The 14,000-nt window shown below is 37.0% G+C and overlaps 1 protein-coding gene across 1 annotated transcript in view; it reads left to right on the top strand.

Moving 5' to 3' along the window:
• The first annotated feature begins 3,291 nt into the window (after positions 1-3,291).
• Positions 3,292-14,000, top strand: part of ALPK1 (alpha kinase 1) — a 132,457-nt gene continuing 121,748 nt past the window's right edge. Inside the window, exon 1 of the mRNA XM_081303400.1 lies at positions 3,292-3,435. The gene's annotated coding sequence lies outside the window, so the exon portion shown is untranslated. The remainder of the gene's footprint in view (positions 3,436-14,000) is intronic.

The raw sequence follows: 14,000 nt of genomic DNA, 5'->3' as shown, positions 1-14,000 counted from the left end.
GAATAGAGGACACAGAGTGTAACCCACATAACTTCAATTATCTCATGTTAGACAAAAGTGCCAAAAACATACATTGGAGAAAAGATAGCCTCTTCAAAAAATGGTGCTGGGAAAACTGGAAATCCACATATAATTTTGTTTTTTCTACATCATTCTAGGGAATCTCTCCCCAGCCCCTCTGAGGACTCCTCTTTTTTTCTGTGTAACTCCTAATATATTTATTATTTTTATTACTGAGTTTCTTTCTCAATGATCTCTTTTCATCCTGTCTGTTGTCTCTCACTAATCTCTAACTAGTTAGTTTTTTTTTTTTTTTACTATCTGTAAGTCATTTATCCAGATTCCTATGTCTCTTACCTAGGTCTGTTATTCTTTATCCTAAATATTTCCTTCCCATTCTTTTTATTTCCACTATTATTGTTTTTAATTAAGCCCAGTCATTACTTGTCTAGAACATTACAGTAATCTTGTAACTCTTTTCCTTAACTATCTTGCCTTCCAATCTACCACCTAGTGATATAAACCTTGCCTCATAATTCAATTTTCCCACTACAACAACAAGCATTCTCTCTCTTTCCTCCTCCTCCTCCTCCTCCTTTTTTTTTTTTTTTTTTTTTTTTTTTGCAAAACTTCATCCCCAGCCCTCAAGGGTACCTTCTAAAAAAAAGTTAAATGATTTAGTTACCATATACCTTTAATTTTTTGTGAGTCCCCAGTATTTTTGGATACAAATTTACACACTTCTTAAAATGAAACAAATAGCTCTTACATTATGAGCTAATTGCTGCCTATTTTTCAAGCTAATTTCCCCTGATCTATCTATCATTGTGATGGCCTTGAGGATATTGATTATGTGCTCAGTCTGGTCGGAATCCATGGCACCAAACAAACACTTGGCACAAAGCAGGTACTTTTAAACTTATTATTTATATTCAAAATTATAAAACTCAGAAAATCAAAATGAACATGATGCTGCAACCAGTCCTTCCCAGTGTGTCACAATGCACTTCCTTCATAGGTGCACATGTCAAGCATCTGCCATGGCTGAAGCTTGTGCTATTAAATTTTCACCTAAGGAACCACTGTCTTTGCAGACGTCCCCAAACTGAATATGGTGATCACAAATGAGATATTATATGTGTGTTTCTGCGATTCTGAGGATTCTACCAGGAAATCTTATCAAAGGCCAACTTGGCTGTTCTCTAAGTATCTGGAAAATAAATGACTCATTAGGTCCCTCCTCTTCCATCCATCCCTTTTCTTCTTTTCCAAGTGTCCAATGCTCTCTTCTAGGCTCTCAAATGCCCAGTCCTTCTCCCTAAACACTCATTTTCTAACACTTACCTCACAAACAATTCTGCAAAACCAATTAGTCCCTCACATGTTTTTAAGTTGATATGCATTATTTATCATAACTTTAAATAGTTGTAGAAGACCTAAGTGTGGCCTTTAACATATTCTAAATGTACTCAGTGAAAATGATATATCCCAGTGATTTGAAGCTCCCCATCATCCATTTAAAAACACATGTGCAAGTTCTTCAACAATAGGAAATTTTACATTATTCCTTTATCTCCTTAAAATTCTGTTTTCATTTCACTTTCTCCATAAAATTTTCTCCTAATATAAAATAGTTTATATGCCTCAAAGTTTGGACTGCATTTTTTTTCTTTTTGGTACTAGAGATTGAACTAAGGGGCACTTGACCGCTGAGTCACATCCCCAGCCCTATTTTGTATTTTATTTAGAGACAGGGTCTCACTGAGTTGCTTAGCACCTCACTTTTGCTGAAGGTGGCTTTGAACTAGAGATCCTCCTGCCTCAGCTTCCTGAGCTGCTGGGATTACAGCCATGAGCCACCGTGCCCTGCTTGAATGCATTTTTAATATAATGAAAATATGTACACGTTGAAACTATTTTTGCTTCTTTTGACATTAGACAATAAGTATTAAGTTTTTTAAGATAAGTTATACAAATAATACTCATTCAGAATAATTATTCATTCAGAAAGACAAAATTATATAGTTTGATTAGTATTAAACAGAAAAAAGTTTTATTTAAAATGCATTTTTCAATGAGATGTATGGGGATTTCAAAAATTTGTTCATGGATGAATTTTATTTACAGTTAGAATAAAACAGTATTTCACAAAAATGAAACTTTGTTTAGAAATAGAGTTTTGTTATACAATGCTTTTTAGTTATGTGAACTTTTTCCATGACCATTTATTAAGAATTATGTAGTCCTCTCTCACAGTTTTGTAAAGTGATCTATCTTCTAACTACTCAGTTCTTCCATTTAGTTTTTTTTTTTTTTTTTTTTTTTTTTTTTTTTTTTTTTTTTTTTTTTTTTTTTGGAGGCAGAGCTGGAAACCATGCAACTTGCCTGAGGTTTTCTTACCTAGTTATTAAAGTCCTTCACTCTCTCAGATTCTGGGAAGTACACCAAAGGCTTTACCAAAATGTTTCAAATTACCATTAAAGAAATCTATTCCTCTTCCATTCACATAAACTTCTTCAACCCAGACGACTCAGAAAGGATTAAGAAAGTTTAAATATCATTGCCTTCAAAAACTTTTCCAATAAAATGTACTTTTTAAAATATTTTTTAAGTTGTCGTTGGACATGATACCTTTATTTATTTATTTTTATGTGGTGCTGAGGATCAAACCCTGGCTTGTGCATGCTAGATGAGGCTCTACCACTGAGCCCCAACCCCAGCCCCCAATAAAATGTATTTTGATAAATAATTTAAAATTTTCTCTTGTATTTTTGATTTGTTTTTGTTTTTTGGTCAAAACTTGGACTTTAGATTGTTTCATGGAAGGACAGTGCCCACCATATAACCCAGTTAAGCCATCCTCACTATCAAACCAGTCAGCCTTACCAGATTTTCTATCAGAAAAATTTTAACTTCATTTTTGGTGTAAATAAACCAGGAAATGCATGTGTCTCTGTGACATCAAGCTCACTTCTGCAGTCTGATTCTGAGATGCAACACAGAAATACAGCCTTAATAAGATTTTGTCCTTTGATAATAAATTTAAACAATGTCACATTCAGTTTCTTACTGATCTTCTATTTTCTTGTAGCTCAAAGGACTCTCCATTCTGATTTAGTCCAAATAAGGAGCTTTTTGCTCTTTGATTAAGAGAAGGAACTTTCTGTAGTAATACAACTCCCAGCATACCTTTCAACAGAGTAATTCCTAAAGGGGTGTGTCTTGTGACAAAACTGCCGAAAGTTCCTGGTGTTGAATTACACAACCATGTTCTGAGACAGTGACAGCATTTGTTTTCTTTCAGATTCCAACTTCCTGAAACCAAGGCTCTTTATGAGAAACAGTATATTTCGGAGACGTTGTACTGGAATTAATTCTTTCCAGAGTCAGATTTGCTGGATCTTAAAGTGTTTTTCCCTCTTCTTCGAGATAAAAGTGAGTATCAGCCTTCAAATGAGTAATTGCAGTAGATGTGTTTATAAAGGATGGCATTATGTGTACGGGAGTACTTCCTCAAATTGTAAATTACTGTATACTTGCTGACCCTATTCATTAACATATCTTGTTTACATTTAAATGATTTTGGTACTCTAAGAACATCTACACTTCTGAAAATTCCTCAGACGTGGGTGAATGGAGGGATGGGATGGAGGAGGGGTGAGGAGAGGTGGGGAAGGGCTACTTACCTACAGTGATAAACTTCAGTATTGTGAAGAGGAGAAAATGAATAAGTTTTTTTTTAAAATAAGGCTTAATAATAAGGTGCTTACCTCACAGAGCTTGTTAGACCTGCTAATGAACATCTGACCTTATTTGTCACTGAATCAAGATATTTGATTAAAGCTTTAAAGAATTGTTGAGATTACTTAGTTTAAAAACCAACCTTGGTACTTTTGCTTAACTACATAAGAAGTAACCTTAGAAACAACTCCTTTTTTTGGTGGAATCAATAACTTTGCTAAGAAGCAGGTAGATAAAAGTTACTCTTGACACATGGGAAGAACTGAGGAATTCTGGATGTGGGCAAGCATTACGTAGTGAGAAAGTGAAAATCTAAATTCCTTCCTGTGTCTAGTTAGAAGAATCCTTTCATTGAAGAATTTTATCATTTGCCAGGCCTGGTGGCCCCTGTAATCAGGAGGCTGAGGCAGGAGGATCATGAATTCAAAGCCAGCCTCAGGAAGAGTGAGGCACTAAGCAACTCAGTGAAACCCTGTTTCTAAATAAAATACAAAAAAAGGGGGTAGGGATGTGACTCAGTGGTCAAGTGCCCCTGAATTCAATCCAAGATACCCACCCCTCCAAAAAAATTTAGAATTTGAATGGAAGCCTCTAGCTTACTTTGAAAAGCCATAAATTAAAACCTTTAATACTATTTGAGATTTGCAGAAGGCTTATGGCAGAAGCAGGACCAGAAAACAGAGGACTTTATGACACAACCTAATGGCATCTCTATTTCTAATATTTGCTTTTATCTCCCTCTCAGTTTTTGTTTTATTTTTTACTTAGTGTCTCTAACATTTTTACATATCGACTTTGGGTTGGGTGATATCTCATCTTTAAGAACATTTTAAATTTCTCTTATGTATTCGCTATCACTGTCCAAGCATACACATGGGCTCTAGCATCATCTCCCCAAACATGATGGAGAAAGCAAGTGTAACTGTGCCACAGATCCCAGAGGCCTCCAAGTCCGGGTGGTGTGCCACGGATTTCATGTCTGTAGGGTGTACATACTTTCTCATGGGGGTGGATGTCAGCAAAATTACCTCCTGGGGGACACTCCAGAAATGAACAAATGCCAAGTCAAGTCATTATGTCTGCTGAACCAACAATTAACTTATCTCATCTCCTTCCCAACTCTGTCAACCTCCAGCCTGGAAAGGAACAAAATACTTAAAAATTATTCTAAAAATAACTTCCTCCCCACTTTAAAGATCATTTGAATCTGAGATGGATCTTTTAAAGTTCTTCCCCCCATAAGACACCAAAATATTACAGCATCCCTACCTGCACAAGAAGGAAGCCAATAATTAATTTACACTTTAAAAAATGTATGTAAAATTATTTTTTCAAAAGCTCATGTAAATCAAATGACAGATGTTATAAAATCTTATATATGATAACACTGAGTGGTGAGCATGGCTGATCTGTTAATCTGGAATGGTACTTCTCCCATAGGATCTAGTTTGGGGTTTCAAACCTGGAATTTTCCTTAAGAATACATGTGTGTGTGTCAAGAGATTTCTGAATTCCATGACTCCTACCATTCTAAAGAATTTTACAGATCCCTTTCCCCTGAACACACACATATCCTACCTTTTCTGTCCCTTAATTTTTTCAATAGAATGATGTTTGGGGGCATAAGCTGTTCTTTGTAAAGAGTTTTTCTTCTTGAAATTTTAAGCACCTAGAGGCTGAATAACTTACAGGAACTTGCATTCACACTTCTGGTACAAACACAGTCCCTATGTTTGTTATTGTCATTGACACCTCTCTAATCCGGGGAGTCTTTGTTTCTTGATATTAACCGTCACATCTTGGATGTTGCTATTTGCTTTATTTATAGTGTGTTAAGGATAAACAAACTTAAAAACAAGACTATTAGCTGGTGCTATCATTCTGTGTCTGAAAAACAGAAAGAGATGATTATAGCCTAAATAGCAGATAGATACAAATACAGTTTCTCTAAAGTATGACATACCTACTACTAACTATAGGTGACATTTTTTAACCATTAAAAATTTGAATTACACATTTAGTTTGATGTGAGCAAAAATTATAATTACTTCATAAAAACTCTGATTTCACAGATATTATTGGAAGACAATAAAAAGAAACTGAGCTGACTTACTATTGATTTAAGAAACAAATAATACTACAAGTAACATGCAGATACAGCAAAAACAGTGACACCCAAATGTAGCTATGTTGCCCTAATGCATTTGAGACGTGGATATTTTCTAAACCAGTGCAGTGTCTCTGAATTTCACTGGTCTTGGGTTATATCGACCAGTTGATAATACCACCTGTCAAATTTCCTAGTTACAGATGTAGAATATATTTGATGAATAAAGAAGTACTACAAAGTGGCTGGGGTTGTAGCTCAGTGGTGGAGCGCTTGTCTTTCACATGTGAGGCACTGGGTTCGATACTCAGCACAACATAAAAATGAAAGTATTGTGTCCATCTACATCTAAAATTTTTTTTTAAAAAGAAGTGCTACACATTTCATTTTGAATTATTATAAAACTGATGGAATGCAGAAGGTGGCCAATATTTTATGAAATAGAATCACAAAAATGGTGAATTGTCCCAGAATGAGAGCTATGGTTCCCTTCTGTTGGTCTGATTAAGACACACAAAGAACTCTACATTGAGGGATGGGGAACTCCAACATCATCTGGGCCAAGTACCATTGATGTATCTTATGCAAAAGGTCATTGAAAAAATGGTCATGTCCAGTAATTCTATTTCTGAGAATCCATTCTTGGAAGGAAATAATTTTAAGTAGGGAAAAAATTCACACAGATATTCATCACAATGGTATTTATAATAACCAAGAAGTTCACGCATTCTAACAAAGGGGAAAGTTTAAACAAATTATAGTCTGCCTGTAAACTATGCTGGAATGAAGGATAGTAGTATCAGCACAGGAAATGTTGAGTAAAAAATTGGTTAAATATCAACTATTACAATTAAAACTTTTAAATACATGCATAAAATGGCATAGATAAAAATTCAGAAATTTATGTGGTTGTTGTAGTGACAGCTAATTGTTTTTCTTCCTGTCTCTACTTCTCTGAATATACTATGATTAAAAAAACTTTCATTGGATTTTTTAAAAATGCTTAATGCATTTCATCTTCTATGTAAGGTTATTGGGCATATATAATTTTTTTTAAAAAAGAAATTGTTTGTTCTTTTTAGTTATACATGACAGTAGAATGTATTTGGACATATTATACATACATGGAGTACAACTTCCCATTCTTGTGATTGCACATAATGTGGAGTTACACTGGTCATGTATTCATATAGGAACATAGGAAAGTTATATCTGATTCATTCTACTGTCATTCCTATTCCCATCCTTTTCCCTTCCCTACATTCCCATTTATCTAATCTAATGTACTTCTTTTCTCCCCTCCCCCATTATTGTGTGTTAGTATCCACATATTTGGCTTTTTGGAATTGGCTTATGTCACCTCGCATGATAGTCTCCAGTTCCATCCATTTACTGGTAAATTTCATTCTTCTTTATGACTTAATAATATTCTTTTGTGTATATATACCACATTTTCTTTATCCATTCATCTGTTGAAGGGCACTTAGGTCGGTTCCATAGCTTAGCTATTGTGATTTTAGCTGCTATAAACATTGATGTGGCCAAGTCAGTATAGTATGCTGATTTTCAGTTCTTTAGGTTTATCCCAAGGAGTGGGATAACTGGGTCAAATGGTGGTTCTATTCTAAGTTTTCTGAGGAATCTCCATACTACTTTCCAATAATGGTTGTACCAATTTGCAGTCCTACCAGCAATGTATAAGTGTGCCTTTCCCCCCCACATCCTCACCAATATTTATTGTTACTTGTATTCTTGACAATTGCCATTCTGACAAGAGTGAAATGAAATCTCAGTGTAGTTTTAACTTGAATTTCTCTAATTGCTAGAGATGTTGAACATTTTTTAAATGTATTTGTTGATTGATTGTATTTCCTCTCTGTGAAGTGTCTGTTTAGTTCCTTAGCCCATTTTTGATTGGGCTATTTGTTTTTGTTGTTGTTGTTGTTTATTTTTGGTGTTAAGTTTTTTTAATTATTTATATATCCTGGAGATTAATACTCTGAGTTGTGGAGGGCAAAGATTTTCTTCCTTTCTGCAGGCTCTCGCTTTACATTCTTGATTGTTTCCTTTGCTGTGAAGAAGCTTTTTAGTTTGATACCATTACATTTATTGGTTTTTTATTTTCCTTCTTGCGCAGTAGGAATCCTGTTGAGGAATTCAGTTCCTAAGCCAACATGATGGATATTTGGTCCTATTTTTTCTTCTATTAGGCACAGGGTCCCTGATCTAATGCCTAGGACCTTGATCTACTTAGAATAGTTTTGTTCAGGGTGAGAAATAGGGGTCTAATTTCAACTGGTTACGTGAGATAACTGTATTGATGTGGATTTATGTTTGTGTTTTCTATTTCTATTTCTATTCTATTGGTGCCAATACCATGCAGCTTTTGTTACTATAGCTCTGTAGTATAATTTAAGTTCTGGTATCTTGATGTTTCCTGCTTTACTTTTCTTGCTGAAGATTACTTTGGCTATTCTAAGCTTATTTTTCCAAATGAATTTTATGACTGCCTTTTCTATTTCTGTGAAGAACATCATCAGAATTTTATTACTCTTTTGAAAAAGCTAGTAGAATGCATTAAGTAAAACTATGGTGCTATTAGTACTAAAATATATATAATATGTTATTATATATATAAATATATATATAAAATATAAAAATCCAATGTAAGGAGATACACCAGGGATTTTCAAGATGGTGGAAAGAGAAGGTGGCTTTCCTGGCTACTCCATGGCATGAAATGAAGAAAGCAGATATGCAGCTTCTGAGCAAGGTAGGTGGAAAAAAAAAAGAGTGTGTATGTGTCGGGCGGTACTTTACTGGAATTTAATACTGGACATTCAAAACAGATTGGGGACTCAGGAAACTGGATATAATAAAATAAGAAATCTCCTAAAGCACAATAAATAAAATCAAGAATCAATAAATGGAACAGATTCAAACTAAAAAGCTTCTTCTTAGCATAGGAAACAATCAATAATGTGAAGAGAGAGCCTACAGATTGGGAGAAAACCTTTAACACATGCACATCTGGTAAAACTCTAATTTCCAGGATGCAGAAAGAATTCAAAAAATTTAACACCCGCCAAAAAACCAAATAACCCAATCATTAAATGGGCTAAGGAAGTGGAACAGACACTTTTCAGAAGAAGATATACAATTGATCAACAAATATATGAAAAATGTTCAACATCTCTAGTATTTAGAGAAATGCAAATCAAAAAATACTCTTAAGATTTCATCTCACTCCAGTCAGAATGGCAGTTATCAAGAACACAAGCAAAAATAAGTGTTGGTGAAGATTTTGGGAAAAAGGTACACTTGTGCATTGCTGGTGGCACTGGAGATTGGTGCAAACACTCTGGAAAGCAGTTTGGAGATTCCTTAGAATACTTGGAATGGAACCACCAATTGACGCAGCTATCCCACTTCTCATCTATACCCAAAGGACTTAAAATCTGCATACTACAGTGACACAGCCATATCAATGTTTATACCAGCACAATTTGCAATAGCTAAATTGTGTAACCAACCTAAATGCCCTTCAATAGATGAGTGGATAAAAAAAACCTGTGGTATATATACACAATGGAATATTACTCAGCATTAAAGGAGAATAAAATCATGGTATTTGCAGGTCAATGGACAGAGTGGAGAATATCATGCTAAGCCAATCCCCCCAAAAAACAGTGTTTTCTGGTAAGTGGAGGCTGATTCATAATGGAGTGGTGGAGTGGGAAAAATGGAGAAATTTGGATTGAGCAAACTCCCCTTTGAGGGAGGGAGGAAGGAGCATGGGGGTAAGAAAGATGGCAGAATGGAGGAAGGAGCATGGGGGTAAGAACAATGGTGGAATGAGACCCACTTCATTACCCTCGATACATGTATGATTCACGAGTGGTGTATACATCGTGTACAACCAGAGAAATGAAAAGTTGTGCTCCATTTGTGTACAATGAATCAAAATACATTTGGCTGTCATGTATAACTAATTAGAACAAAAAATAATAATAAAATGGCTATGTTTTTAAAAAAAAGAAACAAAGAAAGAATAAAAGAAGTCCCACAGCTGCTGTTACAGATGGAGGCACCTGCCAGATTGGTCCCTCCATGAGCAAAGTGGAAGGATAGGAGAATTAAAGGAACCCACATTTTTAGGAGTCCTGAGGTGTGTTTGGATATGGAGAATCTAGAGATCAAAGACACTGCCTGACTAAACTGAAAGGCATGTTGCGTAAAATCCTTATGCAGGAAAGAAGCCCAACTATCCCGACTGCATGCAGAGGACATTAGAAGGAAGCATTTTGCAGCTACAGTGAGGGGCTGGCAGCTGAGGGAGCTGAGTCCTGCAAATCCCAAGATTGCCCCAAAATATAGGCCTGGCAAACCCACATTGCACAGCATAGAACATGCCTAATAATCAGGATATAATCAAAGATGGAGAGAGGTTTACACAGGGGAACCTGGTTTTGAAAACCCATCCAGATCTCCCCCCACCCTCCAATCCAGCGCTTGCAGGACTGGCTGGGAGTGACACAGCTGGCTGGGAATTTGAAGGGGGTGGGAGAAACTTTTTTTAGAGACTGAACCTGAGACAGAGTGGACTCCACCATCACATGAGTGGAACCTGGTGTGCAGTTTTCCAGCGTGGACGGGCAGTTGCTGGGCCCTGGAGTTGTGCTGATTTAATCTCTAGATGAATTGGCATTCAGCAAAGAGCCTGGAGCCCACCTAAGCCTAAACCCCACCTCCAGGAGTTTCACCCAAGGGATTAGCTCTCCCACTCTAGCAACTTGACCCTGAGGGTGCAGCAGGCATCATACTCTAGTCAACTCCACCTAACTGCTGAGAAGGGAAGCTGAGACTCTTTTGAACTCCCATAGGAACAATTCTTTAACTTTTCATCCAGACTTTTTCCCCTTTTTTCTTTTTCTTTTTAATTGTAAAAAGGCTGACCTTCCTTTTTTATTTTCTTTCTCAGCCCACTTCATACATTCCGAATCTGCTTTCCACCACTTTTCTTTCTTATTCTTTTTTTTTCCCCACCACTTTTCTCTCTTTCTGGATAATTACCTCATAAAACCATTGGGCTAAATTCCACCCAGATGCTCAGGCTGAACACATGGGGATCACCCTGGATCTCTCATTTCTTAACTTAATAATACCTAATGGATTTTGAAGTCACATTGATTCAATTCTCTAGATATCTTTTGACTCTACTCATACATGTCAGTTCTCACGTGGTTCAGGTCCTCAGCCTCTGATCTCAGCCCCTAGTCTGGGTTAGGGCTGTGTGCCAATGTCTTGGCTTGGCACAGAATCACGAGCCACCACACAGCTTTGTAGATTCAAACAGCAATTCTTTATTCCCGAACTCACACCAGCCTCCACACACGCTCTGGGGCAATCCCCTTCTGCTGCCACCCAATTCACCTACTCCACGAGGCTTTTTTTCAATCTTTTTTGAATCTCACGAGAACTCAACGGGAACAAGCAGCAGGAACACCCTAATCCCGGCAGCAATAATCTTCAACCTCCAACTTCCCTAAAAACCCTATTGTCTTAAACCGGGAACGCCCTAAACCCAAGGACCGGGATACTTCCTCAAACCTGATCAGCTCTAAACCCGGATCCGCCTTGGTCCTTGAGCAAGGTCACCTTTCTCAAACACACATGCAAGGTCACAGCAAATTTCCAAGGCAAGTCCATTTAACATGGGGTACGCTGGCAAGGAAATATCGATGCGTCATTCCTACTTGGCAATGGCCCTCAGCAGCTGTGTTCAGCAGTTTATATCACATCATATTATTCAGATGCTTCTCATTTCTTCTGCACTTATTTTAATAGGCTTCACCATCTGCCAGCTGCATTTTCTCCAGCCATACCATTTACCTCTCTCCAATACCCCAGAAGAACTTGAACACCAGGGTGCTTGTTCTCAAACATGTCACACTCTTTATCACCAAATGCTTGGAAGACCATTTCTTTCTTATGTGACCTACTTTTTTTTTAAGACCCAGCTGATGAATTCTTTGGGGAAAACTTCATTTACATTACTGCTCTCTACCAGAGTGGATGGCCACTTCATCCTCTTCGGTTGGCATTTCTTGGGAACAATAGCTCTCCTTTACCCCAGAATATAATGAAGTGATTTGTGATAATTTCTTCTTTGTCCTTGTACACACTTAATTCTCTTTGAGGACCAGGTTATAACTTTTATCTCAGAATCCCTAATTCATGAAACATTGTAGATGGCCAATATGGATTTCTTAAATAAAATTTCATCAATCTCTTTTGTTCTGCCCAGTTTATTTTTTTTTTTTAAATGAGACTTAGCTGAAGCTCTCTAGCTCACAAAGGAAGACATTTCCCCTAAGGATTAAGTAAAAACAGAAACTCATAAATTCATCAACCCAGCACTTAAAGAGCTGCATGGAGGTCTAGCAGGGAAAGGTAACTTGCACAAATTCATAGAGCTGATGTGACAGAGTCAGGGTTAGAATCCAGGTCACTAACTATGCTATGAGTAGAAAGGACCTGGTAGCAAGAAGTTGGGATCCAGTAGGAAGTGAATAGTCACAGAGCAGAGAGAATTCATGAGCAGGCAGCATCTATCTAAGGTAACAAGTCAAGGAAGTGCCTGCCTCTCCAATGATACTCCATCTGTTCACCTGTGCTGAATAATAACAGCTAATATTGCAGTCTCCCCTTATCCATAGGAGATACATTAAAATACCTTCATTGGATACCTGAAATTGTAACTAATACCAAACTCTGTGTATTGTATGCTTTTTTCTATATATACATACCTATGACAAAGCTTAATTTACAAGTTAGGCACAGTAAGAGCTAACAATAGCTGACAATAAATAAAACAATTATAAAAATATACTTTTGTGTGAGGGGTACTGGGGATTGAGTCCAGGGATTTGTGCATGATAGGCATATGCTCTACCACTGTGCTACACCCCCAGGCCTTTTTGTTTTAATTTGAGCCAAGTTCTCATTAAGTTGTTCAGGATGGCTTTGAACTTGCAATCCTCCTGCCTCAGCCTCCAGAGTAGCTGGAAGTACAGGTGTGCATCATGATGCCCAGCTTACAATATATTTTTATAAAAGTTATGTAAATATGATCTCTCTCAAAATATCTTACTTTATTGTATTCACTCTTCTTCTAATGATGATATGAGATTGTATATTGCCTGTGTGGTGAGATGAAGTGAGATGAATGATATAGGCATTGAGGTACAGGGTTGGGCTACTACATAAGGGTTATTTGAACACTAGCACTGTTGTCCTGATGGTTGATCTGATAACCTAGATGTCTACTAAGTGACTGGCAAGTGGGTAGTATATAAAGCATGGATATTCTGGACAAAGGGATGATTCAATATCCTAGGCAGGACAGAATAGGATAGATGAGATTTTATTATACTACTCAAACCTCATGCAATTTGAATCTCTGAACTTCTGGAATTTTCCATTTAATATTTTTGAACCACAGTTGACTTTAGAAGTTAGAACTGTGGATAAGAGGGACTACTGTAATAGTAAACAGTATTTATTATTCATTAATAGATATTAGTTGAGCATGTCCTATGGGGTCAGCCTTTCTGCTACAAGTCGTACATGCTTCATCTTGCTTAATGTTCACTACTGTTCTATGAGTCAGGTACTATTATTAGCATTTACTCAATAAAGGAAAGTGATTATTATTTCTCCCTCCTTGCTCTGCTAGGCTGTTGGTATGCTCCACTTCCTCCATCTCTAATACTAGCCACTTATCAGATCTATGTGATTGCCTGTTGGCATCTCCTTTGAGATGACCTGCTAGCCAGACCAGAATTTCCCTAGTACCTATAGATTGTCTGCCCTGCAAAGTGCCTTACTGACTTGAGCAGCTAGCTCCAGACCTCATCTTGGCCTTATCTACTCTCCTCCATCCTGCCATCAATCACACCTTGCTGCACTATACCTAGATATGAGGGATCGTTTCCTGACTTTGATAAAGGCTAGTACTCACTGATGATGGTTTACTGTGGAAGTCAGTCATTTGTGTTAGGGAAGGTGGGAGACAGGCAGAGTACAGAGATGTCCAGTTCTAAAACAAGATTGAAAGAAAAACAGAAGTCAGTACATGCAGAAGTCATCT

The sequence above is a fragment of the Spermophilus citellus genome (genome assembly GCF_964194105.1).
Source record: "Spermophilus citellus genome assembly, chromosome: 8".
Classification (NCBI taxonomy): Eukaryota; Metazoa; Chordata; class Mammalia; order Rodentia; family Sciuridae; genus Spermophilus; species Spermophilus citellus.
The sequence above is the reverse complement of the archived record's forward strand: the minus strand, read 5'-3'. Positions and strand labels throughout refer to the sequence as shown.